The following is a 22,734-nucleotide window of genomic DNA, read 5'->3' on the forward strand; positions in this document are numbered from 1 at the left end:
GTTGAGAGAATGCCAAGACTGTGCAAAGCTGTCATCAAGGCAAAGGGTGGCTACTTTGAAGAATCTCAAATCTAAATATATTTTAAGTTGTTTAACACTTTTTTGGTTGATACATGATTCCATATGTATTATTTCATAGTTTTGATGTCTTCACTATTATTCTACAATGTAGAAAATAGTAAAAAATTAAGAAAAACCCTTGAATGAGTAGGTGTGTCCAAACTTTTGATTGGTACTGTATATACAAAAGTATGTGGACACCCCTTAAAATTTGTGGATTCGGCTGTTTGATGACAGGTGTAGAAAATCGAGCACACAGCCATGAAATCTCCATAGAAAGACATTGGCAGTAGAATAGCCTTACTGAATAGCTCAGTGACTTTCAACATGGCACCATCACAGGATGCCACCTTTCCAACAAGTCAGTTCGTCAAATTTCTGCCCTGCTAGAGCTGCCCCGGGCCAACTGTAAGTGCAGTATTTTGAAGTGGAAACTTCCAGAAGCAACAACGGCTCAACTGAGAAGTGGTAGGCCACAACAAGCTCACAGAACGAGTTTGCAGAGTGCTGAATTTTTGTATTTATTTATTTTTTATTTAACCTTTATTTAACTAGGCAAGTCAGTTAATAAAAAAATCTTACAATGACACCCTACCAAAAGGCAAAGGCCTCCTGCGTGGACAGGGGCTGAAAAAAAAATCTAATAATATATATACAGTTGAAGTCGAAAGTTTGCATACACTTAGGTCGGAGTCATTAAAACTCGTTTTTCAACCATTCCGCAAACTTCTTGTTAACAAACTATAGTTTTGGCAAGTCGGTTAGGACATCTACTTTGTGCATGACGCAAGTAATTTTTCCAACAATTGTTTACAGACAGATGATTTCACTTATAATTCACTGTATCACAATTCCAGTGGGTCAGATACAATAAGTTGACTGTATCTTAAAACGGCTTGGAAAATTCCAGAAAATTATGTCATGGATTTAGAAGCTTCTGATAGGCTAATTGACACCATTTGAGTCAATTGGAGGTGTACCTGTGGATGTATTTCAAGGCCTTCCATCAAGCTCGGTGCCTCTTTGCTTCACATCATGGGAAAATCAAAAGAAATCAGCCAAGACCTCAGAAAAAGAATTGTAGACTTACACAAGTCTAGTTCGTCCTTGAGAGCAATTTCCAAATGCCTGAAGGTACCACATTCATCTGTACAAACAATAGTACGCAAGTATAAACACCATGGGACCACGGAGCCATCATACCGCTCAGGAAGGTCTCCTGGAGATGAACATACTTCGGTGCGAAAAGTGCAAATCAATCCCAGAACAGCAAAGGACCTTGTGAAGATGTGGGAGGAAACAGGTACAAAAGTATCTATATCCACAGTAAAACGAGTCCTATATCGACATAACCTGAAAGGCCGCTCAGCAAGGAAGAAGCCACTGCTCCAAAACCGCCATTAAAAAAGCAAGACTACGGTTTGCAACTGCACATGGGGACAAAGATCGTACTTTTTGGAGAAATGTCCTCTGGTCTGATGAAACAAAAATAGAACTGTTTGGCCATAATGACAATCGTTATGTTTGGAGGAGAACACCATCCCAACCGTGAAGCACGGGTGTGGCAGCATCATGTTGTGGGGGTGCTTTGCTGCAGGAGGAACTGGTGTACTTCACAAAATAGATGGCATCGTGAGGAAGGAAAAATATGTGGATATATTGAAGCAACATCTCAAGACATCAGTCAGGAAGTTAAAGCTTGGTTGTAAATGGGTCTTCCAAATGGAAAATGACCCCAAGCATACTTCCAAAGTTGTGGCAAAATGGCTTAAACAACAAAGTCAAGGTATTGGAGTGGCCTTCACAAAGCCTTGACCTCAATCCCATAGAAAATTTGTGGGCAGAATTAAAAAAGCGTGCGAGCAAGGAGGCCTACAAACCTGACTCAGTTACACCAACTCTGTCAGGAGGAATGGGCCAAAATTCACCCAACTTATTGTGGGAAGCTTGTGGAAGGCTACCCGAAACGTTTGACCCAATTTAAACAATTTAAAGCAATGCTACCAAATACTAATTGAGTGCATGTAAACTTCTGACCCACTGGGAATGTGATGAAAGAAATAAAAGCTGAAATAAATCATTCTCGCTACTATTATTCTGACATTTCACATTCTTAAATTAAAGTGTTGATCCTAACTGACCTAAGACAGGGAAATTTACTAGGATTAAATGTCAGGAATTGTGAAATACTGAGTTTAAATGTACAGTATTTGGCTAAGGTGTATGTAAACCTCCGACTTCAACTGTGTGTATATATATATATATATATATATATATATATATATATATATATATATATACATGTATATATATATAGGACAAAACACACATCACGACAAGAGAGACAACGCAAGTGTCACGCCCTGGTCTTAGTATTCTTTGTTTTCTTTATTATTTTAGTTAGGTCAGGGTGTGACATGGGGAATGTATGTGTTTTTGGATTGTCTAGGGGTTTGTAGGTTAAATGGGTCAGTGTCTTGTCTAGGGGTTTTGTATGTCTATGGCTGCCTAGATTGGTTCTCAATTAGAGGCAGCTGTGGTTCATTGTCTCTGATTGAGAGCCATATTTAAGGCAGCCATAGGCATTGGGTTTTGTGGGTAATTGTCTATGTAGAACGTTTGTAGCGTTTACGTTTGTAGCTTCACGTTTTTTTTATAAGTGTTCGTTTCGTGTTTCACTCGTCTCAGATAAAAGAGATGTATTTTTCACACGCTGCGCCTTGGTCCACTCATTATCCTCAAGACGATCGTGACAGCAAGACTACATAAAGAGAGACTTAAGACAACAGCATAGCATGGCAGCAACACAACATGACAACAATATGGTAGCAACACAACATGGTAGCAGGACAAAACATGGTACAAACATTATTGGGCACAGACAACAGCACAAAGGGCAAGAAGGTAGAGACAACAATACATCACGCAAAGCACCCACAACTGTCAGTAAGAGTCTCCATGATTGAGTCTTTGAATGAAGAGACGGAGATAAAACTGTCCAGTTTGAGTGTTTGTTGCAGCTCGTTCCAGTCACTATCTGCAGCGAACAGAAAAGACAAGTGGCCCAGGGATGTGTGTGCTTTGGGGACCTTTGACAGAATGTGACTGGCAGAACAGGTGTTGTATGTGGAGGATGAGGGCTGCAGTAAATATCTCAGCTAGGGGGGAGTGAGCCCCTAAGAGAGTTTTATAAGTAAGCATCAACCAGTGTGTCTTGTGACGGGTATACAGAGATGACTAGTTTACAGAGGAGTATAGAGTGCAGTGATGTGTCCTATAAGGAGCGTTGGTGGCAAATCTGATGGCCGAATGGTAAAGGACATCTAGACGCTAGAGAGCACCCTTACCTGCCAATCTATAAAGTACATCTCCGTAATCTAGAATGGGTAGGATGGTCATCTGAATCAGGGTTAGTTTGGCAGCTGGCGTGAAAGAGAAGCAATTACAATAGATGTAACTTTAGCCTGCAGCTTTGATATGTGCTGAGAGAAGGACAGTGTACCGTCTAGCCATACTCCCAAGTACTTGTATGAGTTGACTACTTCAAGCTCTAAACCCTCAGAGGTAGTAATCACACCTGTGGGGAGAGGGGCATTCTTCTTACCAAACCATATGACCTTTGTTTTGGAGGTGTTCGGAACAAGGTTAAGGGCAGAGAAAGCTTGTGGGACACTAAGAAAGCTTTGTTGTAGAGCGTTTAACACAAATCTGGGTAGGGGCCAGCTGAGTATAAGACTGTATCATCTGCATACAAAGGGGTGAGAGAGCTTCCTACTGCCTGAACTATGTTGTTGATGTAAATTGAGAAGAGCGTGGGGAGTAGGATCGAGCCTTGAGGTACTCCCTTGGTGACAGGCAGTGGCTGAGACAGCACATGTTCTGACATCACACACTGCACTCTTTGAGAGAGGTAGTTAGCAAACCAGGCCAAAGACCCCTCAGAGACACCAATACTCCTTAGCCGGCCCACAAGAATGGAATAGTCTACCGTATCAAATGCTTTGACCAAGTCAATAAAAATATCAGCACAACATTGCTTGAAATCAAGGGCAATGGTGACATCATTGAAGACCTTTAAGGTTGCAGTGACACATCCATAACCTGAGCGGAAACCAGATTGCATACCGGAGAGAATACTATAGACATCAAGAAAGCCAGTCAGTTGATTATTTACAAGTTTTTCCAACACTTTTGATAAACAGGGCAAAATAGAAATAGGCATTTAACAGTTAGGATCAGCTTGATCTCCCCCTTTAAATAAAGGACTAACCGTGGCTGCCTTCCAAGCAATGGGAATCTCCCCAGAGAGGAGAGATGGGTTAAAAAGTTCAGAGATAGGCTTGGCGATGATAGGGACAGCAACCTTAAAGAAAAAAGTGTCTAAACTATCTGACCCAGATGGTTCGACCATGATCTTGCAGAGTTACTCCTTCTCAAAAAAAAAATTGAAAAATGTGAGAGCTCACATGCATCTCTCTCTCTCTCCCTCTCTTTTTAAGTGCATAGCGCATAAAAAACATCTGTCCTCGGTTGCAACACTCACTACCGAGTTCCAAACTGTCTCTGGAAGCAAATCAACACAATAACTGTTCGTCGTGTGGTTCATGAAATGGGTTTCCATGGCCGAGCAGCCGCACACAAGCCTAACATCACCATGTGCAATGCCAAACGTCTGCTGGAGATATGAAAAAATGGCACCGGAGAAGGCTGACGTTTTACGTGTCCCAAACGATTGTGTTTTTTGTTTCTTTATTTGTGTTGTTTGTAACTTATTTTTTTAACTTATTTTGTACATAATGTTGTCACTACCATGTCTTATGACCGAAAATAACTTCTGGACATCAGGACAGAGATTACTCACCACGGACTGGCAGAATCCTTTTTTTCCATAACGAGTCTGACGAGCCCGACGCGAATGATATTCTGCTTTCTCGGGAACAGGCCCAGATCCCCGTGATTTGTGTGAAGAGGAGGCAGAGAAAAAGGGGCCATAGGGCGGGCTGCCTTCTGAGAATTCATAGGTGATTAAATAAACCTCCACTTCCTTCCATTCTGATAGCAAACTTGCAATCTTTGGAGAATAAAATCGATGACCTACGCGGAAGATTAAACTACCAACAGGACATTCCAAACTGTAATATCTTATGCTTCACGGAGTCGTGGCTGAACAACGACACTATCAACATACAGCTGGCTGGTTATACGCTGTACCGGCAGGATAGAACAGTGGCGTCTGGTAAGACAAGGTGAGGTGGACTATGTATTTTTGTAAATAACAGCTGGTGCACGATATCTAAGGAAGTCTCGAGCTATTGCTCGCCTGAGGTAGAGTATCTCATGATAAGTTGTAGACCACACTATCTACCTAGAACGTTTTCATCTGTATTTTTCGTAGCTGTTTGCATACCACCACAGACTGAGGCTGGCAATAAGACAGCATTGAATGAGCTGTATTCCGCTCACCCAGAGGCGGCGCTCCTAGTGGCCGGGGACTTAATGCAGGGAAACATAAATACATTTTACCACATTTCTATAAGCATGTCGAATGTGCAACCAGAGGGAAAAAAACTCTGGACCACCTTTACTCCACACACAGAGACGCACACAAAGCTCTCCCTCGCCCTCCATTTGGCAAATCTGACCATAATTTTATACTCCTGATTCCTGCTTACAAGCAAAACTGAAAGCAGGAAGCACCCGTGACTAGATCAATAAAAAAGTGGTCAGATGAAGCAGATGCTAAGCTACAGGACAGTTTTGCTAGCACAGACTGGAATATGTTCCGCGATTCTTCCGATGGCATTGTGGAGTACACCACATCAGTCATTGGCTTCATCAATTTTTATTTTTTACATTTTATTTCACCGTTATTTAACCAGGTAGGCAAGTTGAGAACACGTTCTCATTTACAATTGCGACCTGGCCAAGATAAAGCAAAGCAGTTCGACACATACAACAACACAGAGTTACACATGGAGTAAAACAAACATACAGTCAATAATACAGTAGAAAAATAAGTCTATATACAATGTGAGCAAGTGAGGTGAGATAAGGGAGGTGAAGGCAAAAAAAAAGGCCATGGTGGCGAAGTAAATACAATATAGCAAGTAAAACACTGGAATGGTTGATTTGCAGTAGAAGAATGTGCAAAGTAGAGATAGAAATAATGGGGTGCAAAGGAGCAAAATAAATAAATAAATAAATACAGTAGGGAAAGAGGTAGTTGTTTGGGCTAAATTATAGATGGGCTATGTACAGGTGCAGTAATCTATGAGCTGCTCTGACAGCTGGTGCTTAAAGCTAGTGAGGGAGATAAGTGTTTCCAGTTTCAGAGATTTTTGTAGTTCGTTCCAGTCATTGGCAGCAGAGAACTGGAAGGAGAGGCGGCCAAAGGAAGAATTGGTTTTGGGGGTGACCAGAGAGATATACCTGGTGGAGCGCGTGCTACAGGTGGGTGCTGCTATGGTGACCAGCGAGCTGAGATAAGGGGGGACTTTACCTAGCAGGGTCTTGTAGATGACCTGGAGCCAGTGGGTTTGGCGACGAGTATGAAGCGAGGGCCAGCCAACGAGTGTACAGGTCGCAGTGGTGGGTAGTATATGGGGCTTTGGTGACAAAACGGATGGCACTGTGATAGACTGCATTAAATTTATTGAGTAGGGTATTGGAGGCTATTTTGTAAATGACATCACCGAAGTCGAGGATTGGTAGGATGGTCAGTTTTACAAGGGTATGTTTGGCAGCATGAGTGAAGGATGCTTTGTTGCGGAATAGGAAGCCAATTCTAGATTTAACTTTGGATTGAAGATGTTTGATGTGAGTCTGGAAGGAGAGTTTACAGTCTAACCAGACACCTAGGTATTTGTAGTTGTCCACATATTCTAAGTCAGAGCCGTCCAGAGTAGTGATGTTGGACAGGCGGGCAGGTGCAGGCAGCGATCGGTTGAAGAGCATGCATTTAGTTTTACTTGTAACATACAACTGTTATTTTGCTTCTCAATGATCATTCAATGCCGCACGATTTGATGGACAGACAACACATCATTGACATTCGCCATTCCATCAAATCGTGCAGCGTTGAATGATCATTGAGAAGCAAAATAACAGTTGTATGTTATTTAAGGTTAATACGCACATTGTTTTGCTCCAATTTTACACGTAGGCAGTGTAGTGCTGCCAGAGCACAAGTCAGCCAGGCCGAAACATATGACCCCTCATGGAAGGCCCCAGCGTGATCTGAACTCACAACCTCTGGTTTACAAGACCAGTGCCTTAAACATTTAGCCATGACTGAAGCCATAAAACCCAGTAACTCGCCACAAAAATGTAACAATAAGTCGAAATGTTCTTCTGGGTGTTTGTGAGAGCTTGCATCGATAATGTTAAATGGTAACATGTTAACCTGATAGAAATGTAATTTCTGTGCTGGCTGTTCTGTTGACACGAGACAAACTACTACAACAACGTAATTCTTCACAAGGTATGTATACATGAGCAGAATTTAACACAAATCGGGATTGTACTGACCTGGATTAAAACATATGACCCTTTAGTCAAGGCCCCAGCGAGAATTGAACTCGCGACCCCTGGTTTACAAGACCAGTGCTCTAACCACTGAGCTATGGAGCCTTACCTACTCACACCTTGAGACAACAGGTAATTTACATATCACAACGGATCTTGCCAATTCACAGACAGAAGGCCACACCTCATGCCACTCACTCTACCACACTCAGCTGTTAGTGCAGTCTGGCCCAACCAGCTAAACAGGCTGTTAGCATATGAAACAAAGTCAACTACTCTAGGCTTAAGTGTCTGCTGGTTTTCAGTCTTTCTGTTACATCATGATCTACATGAGATTTAGACCAGAGAAACATAATACACATTCTTACATGCCAATTGGACCTGTGCAATAAAATACACTCACCTCATCTCTGTGGCACTGCCAGGACAGCATGAGTGAAGGATGCTTTGTTGCGGAATAGGAAGCCAATTCTAGATTTAACTTTGGATTGAAGATGTTTGATGTGAATCTGGACGGAGAGTTTACAGTCTAACCAGACACCTAGGTATTTGTAGTTGTCCACATATTCTAAGTCAGAGCCGTCCAGAGTAGTGATGTTGGACAGGCGGGCAGGTGCAGGCAGCGATCGGTTGCAGAGCATGCATTTAGTTTTACTTGTAATTAACCTGTTTTGGCTGCAGGGGCAGTATTGAGTAGCCGGATAAAAGGTGCCCATTTCAAATGGCCTCGTACTCAATTCTTGCTCGTACAATATGCATATTATTATTACTATTGGATAGAAAACACTCTCTAGTTTCTAAAACCGTTTGAATTATATCTGTGAGTAAAACAGAACTCATTTTGCAGCAAACTTCCTGACAGGAAGTGGAAAATCTGAAATCGATGCTCTGTTCTAGGGCCTGCCTATAAAGGTCCTTGATATGTATTAGAATACATGCACTTCATACATCTTCCACTAGATGTCGACAGGCAGTGAGAGAAGAAATGGAGTGTATAACTTGATCTGGGGTCGAATAAAAGCTCTCGGCATGACGTGTCACCAGTTTCCTGTTTTCTGGAGAGCGCGTGAAGGGACCTGGTTTTGCCTTCTGATAAGCTGTCGTTATAGACGACTAATATCTCCGGCTTTGATTTTATTTGATACATGTGACAATATCATCGTAAAGTATGTTTTTTCAATATAGTTTTATTAGATTATTGAAATTTATTCGGGACGTTAGGCGTGTTGCGTTGTGTGCCTTTGTTCAGGAAGGAGAGCTTCGCGCTACTTTGCTAGCTTTCCGTGCTAATTGACTGGAGAAGAGGACATTCTAAATCCAAACAACGATTGTTCCCGACAAAGGACCCCTTGTACAACATTCTGATGAAAGATCATCAAAAGTAGGACCCATTTTATGATGCTATTTCATATATCTGTCGAACATGTGAAATAGTCGTTTGCGCCCAGATTTTGGGTACTCTCTCGCTATACCTAAGCTGGATGTCGTAATGAAGTTATTTTTAGAATTCTAACACGGCGATTGCATTAAGAACTAGTGTATCTATCATTTCCTATACAACATGTATTTTTTAGTAATGTTTATGTATAGTTATTTGGTCAGAATAGTTGAGTGCCATAAAAATATCCGCACATTCTGGGAAAAAGATGCATATTTCAGCTCTAAATATGCACATTTTCGAACAAAACATAAGTGTATGTATAACCTGATGTTATAGGACTGTCATCTGATGAAGCTTATCAAGGTTAGTCAAAAATTATATATCTTTTGCTGGTTTATTCGCTATCGCTAACGTGCCTATTGCTATCGCTAACGTGCCTTGATGAATGAATGCGGTAGTGTGGTAGGCTATTGTAGTAAGCTAATATAATGCTATATTGTGTTTTCGCTGTAAAACACTTAAAAAATCGGAAATATTGGCTGGATTCACAAGATGTTTGTCTTTAATTTGCTATACACCATCGATTTTTCAGAAATGTTTTATGATGAGTATTTAGGTATTTGACGTTGGTGTCTGTAATTACTCTGGCTGCTTCGGTCCTATTTGTGACGGTAGCTGTGATGGTAGCTGCAATGTAAAACTGATTTATACCTCAAATATGCACATTTTTCGAACAAAACATAGATTTATTGTATAACATGTTATAAGACTGTCATCTGATGAAGTTGTTTATTGGTTAGTTTGGTTGGTTCTTGGTTAGTTAGGTTGGCTTTGTGCATGCTACCTGTGCTGTGAAAAATGTCTGTCCTTTTTTGTATTTGGTGGTGAGCTAACATAAATATATGTGGTGTTTTCGCTGTAAAACATTTTAAAAATCGGACATGTTGGCTGGATTCACAAGATGTTTATCTTTCATATGCTGTATTGGACTTGTTAATGTGTGAAAGTTAAATATTTCTAAAAAATATATTTTGAATTTCGCGCCCTGCACTTGAAGTGGCTGTTGTCATATTGTGCCCGGCTTCGGGCTTGCAGCCAGAAGTTAAGAGCAATTGGAGGCCACGGAAGGAGAGTTGTATGGCATTGAAGCTCGCCTGGAGGGTTGTTAACACAGTGTCCAAAGAAGGGCCAGAAGTATACAGAATGGTGTCGTCTGCGTAGAGGTGGATCAGAGACTCACCAGCAGCAAGAGCGACATTATTGATGTATACAGAGAAGAGAGTCGGTCCAAGAATTGAACCCTGTGGCACCCCCATAGAGACTGCCAGAGGCCCGGACAACAGGCCCTCCGATTTGACACACTGAACTCTATCAGAGAAGTAGTTGGTGAACCAGGCGAGGCAATCATTTGAGAAACCAAGGCTGTCGAGTCTGCCGATGAGGATGTGGTGATTGACAGAGTCGAAAGCCTTGGCCAGGTCAATGAATACGGCTGCACAGTATTGTTTCTTATCGATGGCGGTTAAGATATAATTTAGGACCTTGAGCGTGGCTGAGGTGCACTCATGACCAGCTCTGAAACCAGATTGCATAGCGGAGAAGGTATGGTGGGATTCGAAATGGTTGGTAATCTGTTTGTTGACTTGGCTTTCAAAGACCTTAGAAAGGCAGGGTAGGATAGATATAGGTCTGTAGCAGTTTGGGTCAAGAGTGTCCCCCCCTTTGAAGAGGGGGATGACCGCAGCTGCTTTCCAATCTTTGGGAATCTCAGACAACACGAAAGAGAGGTTGAACAGGCTAGTAATAGGGGTGGCAACAATTTCAGCAGATAATTTTAGAAAGAAAGGGTCCAGATTATCTAGCCCGGCTGATTTGTAGGGGTCCAGATTTTGCAGCTCTTTCAGAACATCAGCTGACTGGATTTGAGAGAAGGAGAAATGGGGAAGGCTTGGGCGAGTAGCTGTGGGGGGTGCAGTGCTGTTGACCGGGGTAGGGGTAGCCAGGTGGAAAGCATGGCCAGCCGTAGAAAAATGCTTATTGACATTCTCAATTATAGTAGATTTGTCGGTGGTGACAGTGTTTCCTATCTTCAGTGCAGTGGGCAGCTGGGAGGAGATGTTCTTATTCTCCATGGACTTTACAGTGTCCCAGAACTTTTTTTGAGTTTGTGTTGCAGGAAGCAAATTTCTGCTTGAAAAAGCTAGCCTTGGCTTTTCTAACTGCCTGTGTATATTGGTTTCTAGCTTCCCTGAAAAGTTGCATATCACGGGGGCTGTTCGATGCTAATGCAGAACGCCATAGGATGTTTTTGTGTTGGTTAAGGGCAGTCAGGTCTGGAGAGAACAAAGGGCTATATCTGTTCCTGGTTCTAAATTTCTTGAATGGGGCATGCTTATTTTAAAAAAAAAATGCATCGATGACGTCGTCCCCACAGTGACCGTACGTACATACCCCAACCAGAAGCCATGGATTACAGGCAACATCCGCACTGAGCTAAAGGCTAGAGCTGCCACTTTCAAGGAGCGGGACTCTAACCCGGAAGCTTATAAGAAATCTCGCTATGCCCTCTGACGAACCATCAAACAGGCAAAGCGTCAATGCAGGACTAAAATCGATTCGTACTACACCGGCTCTGACACTCGTCGGATGTGGCAGAGTTTGCAAACCATTATAGACTACAAAGGGAAGCACAGTCGAGAGCTGCCCAGTGACACAAGCCTACCAGACGAGCTAAACTACTTCTATGCTCGCTTCGAGGCAAGTAACATTGAAACATACATGAGAGCACCAGCTGTTCCGGAAGACTGTGTGATCACGCTCTCCACAGCCGATGTAAGACCTTTAAACAGGTCAACATTCACAAGGCCGCAGGGCCAGACGGATTACCAGGACATGTACTGCGAGCATGCGCTGACCAACTGGCAAGTGTCTTGACTGACATTTTCAACCTCTCCTTGTCAGAGTCTGTAATACCAACATGTTTCAAGCAGACTACCATAGTGCCTGTACCCAAGAACACAAAGGTAACCTGGCTAAATGACTGCCGACCCATAGCACTCTCGTCTGTAGCCATGAAGGCTGGTCATGGCTCACATCAACACCATTATCCCAGAAACCTTAGACCCTCTCCAATTTGCATACCGCACCAACAGATCCACAGATGATGCAATCTCTATTGCACTCCACACTGCCCTTAAAGCCCTTCACTAAGCTAAGGACCTTGGGACTAAACACTTCCCTCTGAAACTGGACCCTGGACTTCCTCACGGGCCGCGGCCAAGTGGTAAGGGTAGGTAACAACACGTCCGCCACGCTGATCCTCAACACAGGGGCCCCTCAGGGGTGCATGCTCAGTCCCCTCCTGTACTCCCTGTTCACTCATGACTGCACGGCCAGGCATGACTCCAACACCATTACCATTATGTTTGCTGATGACACAACAGTGGTAGGCCTGATCACCGACAATGAAGAGACAGCCTATAGGGAGGAGGTCAGAGACCTGGCCGTGTGGTGCCAGGACAACAACCTTTCCCTCAATTTGATCAAGACAAAGGAGATGAATGTGAACTCCAGGAAAAAGAGGACCAAGCACACCCCCATTCTCATCGACGGGGCTGTAATGGAGCAGGTTGAGAGCTTCAAGTTCCTTGGTGTCCACATCACCAACAAACTAACATGGTCCAAGCACACCAAGACAGTTGTGAAGAGGGCACGACCAAACCTATTCAGGAGACTGAAAAGATTTGGCATGGGTCCTCAGATCCTCAAAAAGGTTCTACAGCTGCACCATCGAGAGCATCCTGATTGGTTGCATAACTGCCTGGTATGGCAACTGTTCGGCCTTCGACCGCAAGGCATTACAGAGGGTAGTGCGAACGGCCCGGTACATCACTGGGGCCAAGCTTCCTGCCATCCAGGACCTCTATACCAGGCGGTGTCAGAGGAAGGCCCTAAAAATTGTCAAAGACTCCAGGCCCCCTAGTCATAGACTGTTCTCTCTGCTACCGCAAGGCAAGCGGTACCGGTGCGCCAAGTCTAGGTCCAAGAGGCTTCTAAACAGCTTCTACTCCCAAGCCATAAGACTCCTGAACATCTATCCAAATGGCTACCCAGACTATTTGCATTACCCCCCCCCCCCCCCCCCCCTCTTTTACACCGCTGCTACTCTCTGTTGTTATCATCTATGCATAATCACTTTAATAACTCTACCTACATGTACATATTACCTCAACTAACCGGTGCCCCCACACATTGACTCTGTACCGGTACCTCCCTGTATATAGTCTCGCTATTGTTATTTTACAGCTGCTTTTTAATTACTTGTTACTTTTATTTCTTAGTCTTATCCATGTTTTTTTAAACTGCATTGTTGGTTAGGGGCTTGTAAGTAAGCATTTCACTGTAAGGTCTAAACCTGTTTTATTTGGCGCATGTGACTAATAAAATGTGATTTGATTTGTAAAGCTCGCTGCCATTGGACTCTGGAGCAGTGGAAATGCGTTCTCTGGAATGATGAACCACACTTCACCATCTGGGAGTGACCAATGACATTCTAGACGATTCTGTTCCAACTTTGTGGCAACAGTTTGGGGAAGGCCCTTTCCTGTTTCAGCATGACATTGCCCTCATCCACAAAGTGATCCATACAAAGTGGTCCATACAGAAATGGTTGGTCGAGGTCGGTGTGGAAGAACTTGACTGTCCTGCACAGAGCCCTGACCTCAACACCATTAAACACCTTTGGGATGAATTGGAACTCCGACTGAGGGCCTAATCGCCCAACATCAGTGCTCTTGTAGCTGAATGGAAGCAGGTCAGCGCAGCAATGTTCCAACATCTAGTGGAAAGCCTTCACAGAAAAGTGGAGGCTGTTATAGCAGCAAACGGAGGACCAACTCCATATTAATGCCCATAATTTTGTAATGAGATGTTCCACGAGCTGGTGTCCACACACTTTTGGTAATGTAGTGTATATACGCAGGCCAGGATAGGGTTTACAATGGAATAAACAACTGTAGATAAATGTGCCCAGTTTGTTGCTTTCTCTGATAGTAAACATTGGCTGATCACGCGTTTTTCAGATTTACAAAGTCAACACATTCTACAATATTTTCCATCTATGTTGAAAATTGTTCACATGATGACATCAATATTTCAAGTAGGATCCTTCAACGTTGACGTCAGTCTGAGTGGTTGGAATACCGTTGTTTTTGCACGTTGCCTCTGGAAATGGCAGATATAATTTTGTATGGCGCACTGATATTAGAAACATGCCTCTAGAACACCTACTCAAAAACTGGAGTAACAACCGCCACATTTTATTTTGTGTGTAGGCCTAGTGTGTACATGGATATTTGCATAATGTATGCATACAGAGCAGGCTCTATTTATTTCAACCATCTCCAGGTGTATGTAGACAATTTGCGGTGATGGGGTGCCTCGAGCGTTGACTGGCGTTGAACTAGTCTGATGGTTGCGCATTTGGAATATTGTAATCTATCGAGAAATACGAGTTAGCAGCTACCAGAATCACACCGTGAAAGATTTATAGTTGCTTGCGAAAGGTAAGCTTGAGTTGCTCTGGTTGTATAAAAGGCCTAATGTTATAGTTACTGCTGTTGAAAAAGTCAAAGTTAACTACGTTATGGCCATCCATTCCCATCAGACAGCCGAAGTATCTACTTTAGAGATCGATATTTATCGTCAACATCTCTAAAAACACGCAGATACTGGGGGACCTTCAGACTAGTTACACACGTTCCGCTGCACTTCGGTGTGAGTAGCTGGTTATAACTTGTTGCTTACCACATGTAATTACCACCATTTTATTCAGTGCTGCTGTAATTGAAAGTGTAACACATTTATATGAAAACTGTTTCACTCCCCTCCATTTTGGAGTCTGTCAGTTTGTCTACTTTGAACTTTGTCTTCTAATATATAGACTCGCCTGGGAAAACATTGTTGTATTTGACCATGTTTTGTCATATATCCAAAATTGTAGAAATGTGTTGTCAAACGTGTGAAATTAATAAAATGTCCATCTGTTGTCAACACCTGCCTTTCTGGCTAGGTGGTTCATAGGCTCCGTGGAACAGCGTTTATCAGTCCTCTGCGCACCCCCAAGTCTTATTTGCTGTGGATGGAGCACCATCTGGCGGACAAAATGAGTACGGCACAAGCGGACGTGAAAGAAGACTGATTAAAAAAAATCCAAGATGGCGACTTGAGTGTAGCACAAATGTCTTTAGTTCATAACCCTCTTGTTTGTAAGAGTTTCTGCTGTTTACATATGTGAAGGAGTTCAAGGCACACACACAAAGCCTGACCTGCCATAGCTCTATGTAAAAGCTGCCACTAGATAAAGATTTAAGATAAGTTTAGTTTCTACTAGCCTAGCAAATAGTGTTATGGGGGAAGGGAGGGGGGTATACAGCCTGGTTTTTGTCTAACGACACCAATCACAGGCCCAGCACGGCCCACTACTCTACACAACCCCCAGCCTGCTCTCCAGCTCAGTAAAAGGCAGCTGTTAGAATCTTTTAGATAGTACCTCCAAAAGTGCTGTGTGTGTATAGCGGTGGTTGACTTGTGTTTTAAGTAATTGTGAATAACAGGGTGGTTCCAGAGATTAACTGTCAATGAGACTGTTAGTCTAGTCTGGTCCTATAGGTAGGGTCTGTAAAAATTGACTATTTGTGCATGGAATGATAGAGAAGATTAGGATGACATGCATAACCGGAAGCGTTTCCAACTTTTTTCCCACCAGGGGGCAGAATATATTTTTTCAGACCTAAAACATTGTGTTTTCTGCATGCAGTGTGTGGTGGAGAAAGCAGGCACTCCTGTGGATGGTTGGTACCCTCTAGTGGTCATGTTGGGTAAGTGCAACAGGACAGCTGAACTAAACCCAGACCAATTTAGACAGTAAATCACTGATACCCAGACTAAACAACACCATATAATTGCAAGCAGGCCGTGAGTTAATACATTTGTGACTCCCATCGGCTCTAACGTGTACCAGATCGAGTCCCCGATGCACTCCTCTCCTTGGGTGGAGATAAAATGCAAGGGCATTCTCCAGGCAATTCGATAGATATTTCTCCAATCATGCCACCGGGCATAGTGGGTTCCCTGGCTGCTCAAACATGAATCCCCTCTTGGACTCACTGCCCCTCTCCCTTGGGTCCAGACGATTATTTGTGGCCTCGTTATATGCGAGAGTGGCGTATCTGAGAGAATGCGTTGTTATAATAATGTTTTCCAGTAGCCTAATTACGAGTGCAACTTAGAAATAACACAAACAGGCTATGAACAACATACCTTAGACCGTTCTCGTCTGTTTTTTACGAGGAATGAGTTGGGCTTTAGTTCTGTTCCCCTCTTTCTATTCGACCAAGATGTAACTGGAGGTCAAACCACACTTTCTGGACCAGACCCCTTGGTGTACCGGGATTCAGAGCCTGGAAGTTTTGGAGCTGGGCCATGTCCTTATCAGTGATGGGAGGGTGGCTGTTTGTGATATATTTTCCTTGCCTTAGCTGTTTGATGTTGGCCAGAAATGCATGAATCGTGGTGGTAAATTCAGTGTCCTTCATAAGGCACCAGCTGTGACCGATGGGTGGGTCATTTAGAAACTGATAGTGCCAGGTAGCTACTTATGCTGTACTGCTCCCGTTTCCTACATTTCCATAAAACTTTTGGAGAACGATGTTAAACTCTTCCTTAGTGACAGTTTAAGTCAACTTTTTTCTTCTCTGTTAGCCAGCCTTCGAAGCTACGCACAGCCCAGTTTGTATTCTTAACTGTTTTTATTTGTTGCGGCTTTTCTCTCTAGGTCATTCAATGCAGTATCCCCCAAATCTGCATGCCATTATTGCCATCTCTTTTTCCCAATCATCCATAGTCATGCTGCCAGAAGATCAAAAGAAATGTTCCACTCATCCATTTTAGTTTTCGCAACAAAGTATTGATTTAGCCAGCCGACTGAAAAATGTTTTGTATGTTGCTACTGTATGATAACCAGCTCAATTTGCTGTCTGTCTCGTTTGGACACATTCACTTTATATGGGACGGTGGAGACGGTGAGAACTTGTTCTCAACTAGCCTACCTGGTTAAATAAAGGTAAAATAAAAAATAAAAAAAGATCGCAATTCAATATTGGAAAGGTCGGAGAGACAGACCGGTTTATACAAATCTCTGCTGTTGTGAGCTAAATGCTAGTCTAAAAGAAATGGGAGATAATGTCTAGATGCTTTTTGTAGTGGAGATTAAGTGTATACATTGACGCTCCCCCCCATCTCAACTTACATTTAACCTGACCCCACCCAATGGCCATTTATCATGTTACAGTTGTAAATATGTAATTATTATTTATGTTGCTATTGTTTCATTCACTTCCCTTTGACCTGCACTGTAAGAGCTTAAGATATTCACTGTACCCTGCATTTACATCTGCAACCCTGCTCATGTGACTAAACTCTCTGTGGCTCTGCTAGTACTCGCCACTAGAGCGCAGCAACAGACAATAAAATGCAGTGATCATCTGTAGGTGAAAATGTTCTGTCAATAGCAATGCATTTTATGGTCTGTTGCTGCTCTCTAGTGGCAAGTCCTGGCAGTGCCACAGAGATGAGGTGAGTGTATTTTATTGCACAGGTCCAATTGGCATGTAAGAATGTGTTTTATGTTTCTCTGGTCTAAATCTCATGTAGATCATGATGTAACAGAAAGACTGAAAACCAGCAGACACTCAAGCCTAGAGTAGTTGACTTTGTTTCATATGCTAACAGCCTGTTTAGCTGGTTGGGCCAGACTGCACTAACAGCTGAGTGTGGTAGAGTGAGTGGCATGAGGTGTGGCCTTCTGTCTGTGAATTGGCAAGATCCGTTGTGATATGTAAATTACCTGTTGTCTCAAGGTGTGAGTAGGTAAGGCTCCATAGCTCAGTGGTTAGAGCACTGGTCTTGTAAACCAGGGGTCGCGAGTTCAATTCTCGCTGGGGCCTTGACTAAAGGGTCATATGTTTTAATCCAGGTCAGTACAATCCCGATTTGTGTTAAATTCTGCTCATGTATACATACCTTGTGAAGAATTACGTTGTTGTAGTAGTTTGTCTCGTGTCAACAGAACAGCCAGCACAGAAATTACATTTCTATCAGGTTAACATGTTACCATTTAACATTATCGATGCAAGCTCTCACAAACACCCAGAAGAACATTTCGACTTATTGTTACATTTTTGTGGCGAGTTACTGGGTTTTATGGCTTCAGTCATGGCTAAATGTTTAAGGCACTGGTCTTGTAAACCAGAGGTTGTGAGTTCAGATCACGCTGGGGCCTTCCATGAGGGGTCATATGTTTCGGCCTGGCTGACTTGTGCTCTGGCAGCACTACACTGCCTACGTGTAAAATTGGAGCAAAACAATGTGCGTATTAACCTTAAATAACATACAACTGTTATTTTGCTTCTCAATGATCATTCAACGCTGCACGATTTGATGGAATGGCGAATGTCAATGATGTGTTGTCTGTCCATCAAATCGTGCGGCATTGAATGATCATTGAGAAGCAAAATAACAGTTATGTTATTTATGGTTAATATGCACATTGTTTTGCTCCAATGCAATGTGTAGACAAGGCTGCATGTTAGGCCAATGCAATCAATGTTGACATATGAGATGAATGTGTGAAATCTGTGGATGTCGTTGTATTTGATCATGTCACCACTACAGATTTGTTTTGTTTCTGCATTTTATTTTCATTTATCTTTTTCTGGCAGAGATCAATGTATATGGCAGTAGGAAAGCAGTCCTACTTGAGCATTTGTTTCACTCTCCCCTTGTCAGTACGTCCAACCAACCTCACAACCGCAGACCACGTGTAACCACGCCAGCCCAGGACCTCCCCATCCGGTATCTTCACCTGTGGGATCGTCTGAGACCAGCCACCCGGACAGCTGATGAAAATGTGGGTTTGCAGAACCAAAGAATTTCTACACAAACTGTCAGAAACAGTCTTAGGGAAGCTCATCTGCGTGCTCATCATCCTCACCAGGGTCTTAACCTGACTGCAGTTTGGCGTCGTAACTGACTTCAGTGGGCAAATGCTCACCTTTGATGGCCACTGGCACGCTGGTATCTGTGACCAACAGATGCACATCTGTATTCCCAGTCATGTGAAATCCATAGATTAGGTCCAAATGAATTTATTTCAATTGATTTCCTTATATGAACTGTAAAACTCAGTAACATTTTTGAAATTGTTACATGTTGCATTTTATATTTTTTGGTGTGTGTGTGTGTGTGTGTCAGAGTATAAACGCAGCCACTCTGTTTTATTTAGAGATTGAGCATGATTAATGCAAATGTAATGTCCCCTAACCCCCTGTCAGTAGGGTGCAAACTGTGATTAATGAAATGCCAAAGGAAATATGGAGCTGTGAGGAGAGCAGAGCAATGCAGTATGTTGAAATGTTTTCTTATATAAACATTCTCTATGCAATTTGTGATATATGTGTATATAGCTTGTCCTGAAAAACAAAGTAGTTCGCACATGAGTGAATTGTAACTAGTGGTCTATGCAATATAAACATAATACAAGAGAAAATGATTAATTTTCCATACTTTGGTCTCCATAAAATATACAATCAAATTCGTTGTGCAAATTCCTGAACCTCACATTATGTGGAATTATATATTTAATATATATTAACATTTTATGTTCTCTTACGTTGTAATAATGGTCACATCAAGGAGTGTGGAGAAAGCGCCGATAACGTCTCGCGAGTTTTGGATATGGGATTTGACTTTGCAGTGGGTGGAGACAGGATAGCAAGTAGAATCGAAATCGCCTTTTTGACAGCTAACATAAAAAATACTGTTTAACTTAAACTTGATGAATGAATGCGTTGATATTTCCTACTGTTGCACCTACATCGAGGCATATCGTTGCGGAGGTTCATTCGATCGCGTCAATCCTCTGGAACGTTTCTGCGGAGAGTAACGTATGCTCTGGAGCTAGTAATGCTGTCTTAGCTGAAACGTTTCAGCTGCAGTGAAGAAAATACATTTTCAGTTTTATCGAAACTCCCCGGTAAGAATAATAAAGACGTTTATTATCGGTGCATGTCATGTTTTCAATGTGATGTTTGAAAACTTAGTTTCAAGACAAAGTTTAGAATTCAAAAGCACTGCGGCCATTGGCAAATTGTCTTGACGCTACTGTTTCAATGTATTCTGCTCATGGCATGACATTATTTGAACGCAAGAATGTAACGTTAGCGGTTTGCTTGGACAAATTACGATATGGCTTCAAATATGAACAGGACCTGTTTCTAAGTATCCCATGGAGTCTTCATGAATATCAGTCAAGCTTAGTCCTACAAAGGCTATACGTGTTTAATCATAACTATGGTAATCTGAACCCTGACATTGTTATCAATCGCGATTCTTCATGGACACAGGTCTAGGCCTAAACAAGACTGAAGTAAACACGTTTGTCCTGTCATTATGAGGGTTCTGTGTGTTCAACTCAATTCTGGATGACTTGAAGGGTAACTGCTAACACAGTTTGGTCAGGTAGTATTTTCTGGTAAGGGATTGAATGTGTTTCCTTCAAATCATTCATCCTGGAGAGCTTTAGCTACACCAGGGTAATCAGAAACCCAAGTAATTAATCCCTTACATTTTCAAGAATTTCCTAAATCGCATAAAAACTGAGGATGACGTTTATGAAAATCACACCAACTAAAGTTGAAAACCAGCATTATCTTGAGGTTTTCATATTTAGTTTTTGAATCTACCTTTTTTTAATACATTTTTTATAAGATTTTATTTGGTGTCTTATAAACAATACAGCACATACAAACGACTACATCCTACAAACATCACCCCTGTCCAGACCTACTTGAATCCCCCGTTTAATTACACATTAAGTTAATAGTTTCACAAATAGGCCTAGCCAACACTATGAATGATTCATTTTTTAAAGTAGGCTATCATGACTTCTGCAATATGACCTCTCTCACCTGTTGCTCTTGGCCTCAGATGAGTGGGTGCTGCTATAGCCTACATATCATGAAAATAGCCAACCTGTCCTAAATAGAATGCCTAATTTTCATTGCCTTGGTACTTCTGTTAGGAAGGTAATCTATAGTGAATGGGAGCTCAGCTGGCAGCCTGTAGTTGAGGTAGATGAAGTGGAAGCCTGGGGGAGTTGATGAGAGAAGTGTGTGTGAATCTGAATATTAGGAAGGTAGCCTATTTGCTATCACCAAATTCGTTGGTGTGTTATTGACAATACACAGTTTCTGCTTTTTAAGAAGATCTGTGTAATGCACACTTCCTTTTAGGCCTATATATGATATAACTATTCTATTTTTCTATGTCATATTATTCCATTTCATTTTCTGGCCTTTTAGGGGTCTGTCATGTGGCTGAATTATAATGTGCTATGCTGCAATGTTTCCAGAGGATGTTCTGTCCTCCCTTCTGTCTGTCAACTTTAAGGAAAATAATCTATGCTATTAAGGGGTTTTTAAGTGATTTTCTTTTAGAATTCAAGGGGTGCATTTTAAATAATTGGAAACCTTACAGTCTACGGTGGCTTTAACTGCATCTGGGTTTTTGTGACAGTGGCAGGCTGATAGTGTGTCCCCAGCAGAGAGAAAGAGAGGGAGAGTATGGTACAGCTGCTAATGTTGTGCATTGGGCTGTAGCTCTAGCTAACATGAGCGCTAGGAGGCCTGATCCAACCTGACATGCCACAATTGGGCCAGGAATAAAAATGACAAATGGGGACGCCTCAAACGAGCCTGGAGGACACAGGCAATAAAGCAGCTGAGAAGAGCGGTCTATTAAGTGGTTCTTTGTGAGAGCGGAGAGGTGAGCAAGTTGTCCTTCAAAAGGATGAGGATGCAGAGCAGGGAGGGAATCTCCAAGGTGATCCTGAAGGGACAAGCCAGCGACAGGCAGTGAGTAGAAATGCCAGAGTAAGATACTAACAGCTCTGTTTGCCTATCGTGCTGGAGCCTTATTAAAATGCATTAGAATCTCCAGGCTGCTCCTCTCTATGCTGCTTCTCCCATCCCCATCATCAGGGTGCTTATCATCTCCAAGGCAAACGGCAATACAAAACACTAGGGAGCCATGCAAGGCCTGTCAGCCAAGTCCTGATAGAGAGACCTGGCACGCTCAGCCTCAGCTCAGTCGCTACTGCTGTGATGTCATCAGAGAGAGGCTTAACAACATTCTACTTGGTTACTGCTGCTACTGCTCACCCTTTTGTAACCAAACCCATATATGAGCAGTTTGGAAACACTACAAATGTCAGAGGTTTGATCATGTATAGATGAAAGAGATTAGTGACTATGTCAAAAGGATATGGTCATTTCCATCTAAAAGAACCCATGTGAAGTTCATAGGAGTCTGTCAAATCTTTTTTTATTAATTAAGGGATATATACAATTGTTTACAATTTTCCATCTTAAAATGTAGGAGGAAGCAAAGATGGAAAAGGGGTATTGTTTTGGAAAACCTCTACCAGAAATAGTCTGAAGGTATTAGAAATACATAACACTCATATTGAAGGAAACACCCTTGCCAACAAATATCAACACTTTATATTTAGTTTTGGATACATTTTTCTGCCTTTAAGTTTCAGAAAAATTGTAACAAATAAAGGTAGATCTATTAATTAGTCAGTGTTTTTTACTGATATCAATTTTGTTTATGAATTATTGTGATTATAACTTGATTGGTAACGGAATAAA

General features: G+C 42.2%; 1 protein-coding gene and 2 non-coding genes across 3 annotated transcripts in view; 2 read left to right on the plus strand and 1 right to left on the minus strand.

Moving 5' to 3' along the window:
• Positions 1-7,616: 7,616 nt before the first annotated feature.
• trnat-ugu lies at positions 7,617-7,689 on the minus strand. Its single transcript has one exon. It is a non-coding gene; the product is annotated as a tRNA-Thr (tRNA).
• Positions 7,690-17,897: 10,208 nt separating this feature from the next.
• Positions 17,898-17,970, plus strand: trnat-ugu. Its single transcript has one exon. It is a non-coding gene; the product is annotated as a tRNA-Thr (tRNA).
• Positions 17,971-19,792: 1,822 nt separating this feature from the next.
• Positions 19,793-22,734, plus strand: part of LOC120031705 (protein O-linked-mannose beta-1,4-N-acetylglucosaminyltransferase 2) — a 19,595-nt gene continuing 16,653 nt past the window's right edge. Inside the window, exon 1 of the mRNA XM_038977503.1 lies at positions 19,793-20,057. The gene's annotated coding sequence lies outside the window, so the exon portion shown is untranslated. The remainder of the gene's footprint in view (positions 20,058-22,734) is intronic.

Source organism: Salvelinus namaycush, chromosome 37 (assembly GCF_016432855.1).
Source record: "Salvelinus namaycush isolate Seneca chromosome 37, SaNama_1.0, whole genome shotgun sequence".
Taxonomy (NCBI): Eukaryota; Metazoa; Chordata; class Actinopteri; order Salmoniformes; family Salmonidae; genus Salvelinus; species Salvelinus namaycush.